The following is a 3,679-nucleotide window of genomic DNA, read 5'->3' on the forward strand; positions in this document are numbered from 1 at the left end:
CTTTAATGCTCAAACTTGGCTTTAAATTCATATATTCTTTTTAGACTTCATATAGCCTATTCTGCAAATTAATGCATCAACATGGTAATACATATATTATTTGGGAGGGGGGCACCACTGCTACATGTTCAAGTTTAAGGTGGCTAAGATTTGGAATTACTTTCATTTCATCAGCCATACATAAAGAAAAAAAAAAAAAAAAAAAAAAAAATCGACTTACATGTCTCCAGTGGTATGTTTTTCAAGTGACACATAACTAAAAACTGATGTCCCTTTCCTTGTTTTTGTAAATTTATTTTTTCATTGAATAATTCTGTGTGGGTTTGAGCACTTGTTGAACTTGCTAATTAAATTCATGTGCTGTTCTATGGGAAGAATGTTTGCTTCTGAGTGGAGATATTTTAATAGGCTTGGTTCACTTTACCAAAATCATAATTAGTGTCAACATGATGAAATGTCATCACTGGATTTGCTGTCTTGCATGTGCACTGAAAAAATTGTATTCAAGGGGATTCATTGTCTTTAAAGACTTTGGTTACAATATCTTATTTTTCAAATCTAAATATGAATTTATCTTTTTGCCATATATAGCAAAGCTGAATGAACTAAGAGAAGCCTATAGAAATGTTAGATGTACATTTGATACGTTCTTTAAGAAGTCTATATTTCTGTGATGTCATATTCTAGTTATTTGATCAAGTGGGGGTAGGATGTGGGAAAAAAAGAAAAGAAAAGAAAAAGCTCAGTGTGAAAACCCCATGAATTTTGAGAAGATAACATTCCTCTCAAACCCATGACCTCTACTTTTTCTAATCATGCTAATGATGTGCATGCAAAATTTAGTAGCAATATTATTTTTACATAACAGCAGCCTCTTCTGCCGTTTTCATCTTGTGGTAGTGTCACATCCTCTTTTTCTTAGTATTTTGTCAGCGATAGCACTTCTTTCCTTGAGGACAATATTGCACTAAGGTGAAGACATTTAAGGAGTGATAGAAGTGATCAGCACTCCTTTTGAGTGGAGATGCTACATGATTCTGACCTGTAGGGTTGTCACATAATTCCCCGAAATAGGACTGCATCAATTTTATGCAGTAACTACCACTTTTGGGGAGTGTTAAAATTTCATGGAGACTTTCACTATATTCTGTTAACAAAATCATTTCCACTTTAGCCTTTCAGCAGTAAAAACATTCCTGCAATCTTGCCAATAGCTTCATCCATTGTGTATAATGCACTGCTAACAGTGCATCTAGTGCATGACTGTACACTCAAGACGGGCTGCACCAACAAAAATGTGATAATCAAAAGAAAGATGTCATTACCATTGCTCAAAGTTGTACCTATACATGTGTGCAGCATTGATATAAGAATGTTGAATGTTTTGGGGTTAAACTTATTTCCAGCAGTACCAACAACTTTTGTCCAGTCAATCTGTGTCCCCAAGTCTCTTGGACCAAGATGCTAATGTTATATCCTACAGTGTATCAGTTGCTTTGTCCAGTGTCTTGATGATGAAAAAGTTCTGCTGGTGCTTTATAAAAATTTGACATAATCCAGTTTTTGATAACTTACAATTAGGTTATTTGTCAATTCAGCCAACAATAGGAATGTCATGTTAGATGTTATGAAGATCAAGGTACTAGAATAATATACAGAGTATAGAGTATGAGAAAAATGCTATCATGATCTTGCTGTTTTGTAAATACCAAAAACTTTTCTTGAACTGTTGCAATTACTTGCATTAAAGCATAATTTTATGTAATATATATATATATGAGAGAAATTCTCTAGTAACAGCTACTGTCATAAAATTATAGCTATATATATATATATATATATATATATATATATATATATATATATATATATATATATATATATATATATATATATTAGTTTTTAGTTTTACCAGTGAAAGGAAAAAAACAGCAGATCTGCAACACCATGACATGAGTGTGAAGTAGTCATAAAGCATTAATGATAAAACCAGCACACCTCCAAACAATGTGGCATTTGATGCACTCAAAGGAGTCCAGTCAGGGTTTGGCATATCTTGTGACTTACTACTGGACATTCTGCCAAATAAACCTTGGTGCTCTTTATTTGATTTATTTCTTGTGTATAGTAAAGACAGCTCTATAGTACAAGTATAAATTTTTAGGATTAAAACAATGATTTGAATAAGTTCTACAATTTGTGGCAGTGCTTTTACCCCCATGTTGCAACGCCAAGGTGTCACAGGTGGGATGGGGGTGGATAAATGTTATATTCCTGAACAGTTATACTTTTTAAACAGTTTCCTTTAGATAAATATCATATACTTGGGAAATAAGAGGCGTGTACTGAGGTTGGTTTGGCACAACATATGACACCCTGAACACTCCACAGAGTGCACAGACTATAGTGCTGTGGCTTTTTTATCTCAAAAGATCCATCATTTAGTTCTGTTGAGTGTTCAAAGCTTGTACAGTATGTGCATCATTAAAGCATGATGAAGAGTTAGCTATGTTTTACTGCCCATAAGTAGTCATGTACATTTGCAATTACTTGCACCCTGATTCAGCACATGCCAGCACAGCAGATTTGATTCTCTACTACCTTCTGTGGAGGTGAACACTAGAAGGGCTTTGTATTAGGTACAATTTTTTACTCTAATCTTACCTGCATTGAGTACTTAATGTATATATGCTAATAAGAACACGGGTACGTGTGTTCATTTATGCAAAGTAGATCGCTTGGAAAAAGAAACTAATGAAGCAGAGCGCTTTCGTATATATACTTAATGTATATATATGTATCGTTTCAAAACCTGCTTCTCAACTAACCAGAGGATTTGAAATTTTTGGTTAATTGCACAAAAAAGAAGAAGTCAATTTCTAGTATTTTTTCCCAAACATATCAGGGCCATTATAACAGGAAGGGCCTGTGATGAGTCCTGCCAGTTGTGGTCTTGCAAGTTGGATGACAGAGAATGTCATTTTGATACTCTCCATTCTCAACATTCATGAACCCTTCACCCCATCAGGAGCTGAAACTAGGTTTCCAGACAGGATTTTAGATATGTCCTTTTTTACTGCATTCTTTCAACATTTTACCACATGTAGAACTGTTAACCATCAAAATTTCATTCCACTACAGAGACTATGTGTCCTTTGCCTATAATAAAAAATCCAGGCTCATAATCAAGAGCAGCTACGTGTTTCCTACAGGCCCTCCTCCAACAAGTGAGCCTGGTAGGGTATATCAGCATATGTATTTCTTACTAGACAGGAAAGAAGAGTTGGTTTAGAGAATAAAGTTAGGAAGAAAGTACAGTGGGTTTTTAAAGAGGGGAATGACATCCCTTTTATAGCAATGTGTTTGAGCTAAGCTAGCCTTTACATTAATTTTAAATTGCGTAGCCTAATCATTCAGACTGGTCAAGGTTGTATATTTTGGTAGTGGAGGTGAGCTATGGGATTTGGGTAGGCTCCTTGGCAAGCATGCATGGGGATGCATTTTGTCTTACAGTTGGCCTCCTTTCAAGCTCTCTGGGGTTTTGAAGTCCTCCAGCAGTTTCTCCCAGATTTGAACCACCATGTGGTAGAATCTGATGTTCAGTGTTTTTTTATTTGTTTTTGTGTATTTCTTCTATGGTTTCTTAATATGGTGGGGTATATCCATTGGCGAATCTGAA

This window comes from Oratosquilla oratoria, chromosome 12 (genome assembly GCF_046742065.1).
Source record: "Oratosquilla oratoria isolate Oo_2021 chromosome 12, ASM4674206v1, whole genome shotgun sequence".
Lineage (NCBI taxonomy): Eukaryota > Metazoa > Arthropoda > Malacostraca > Stomatopoda > Squillidae > Oratosquilla > Oratosquilla oratoria.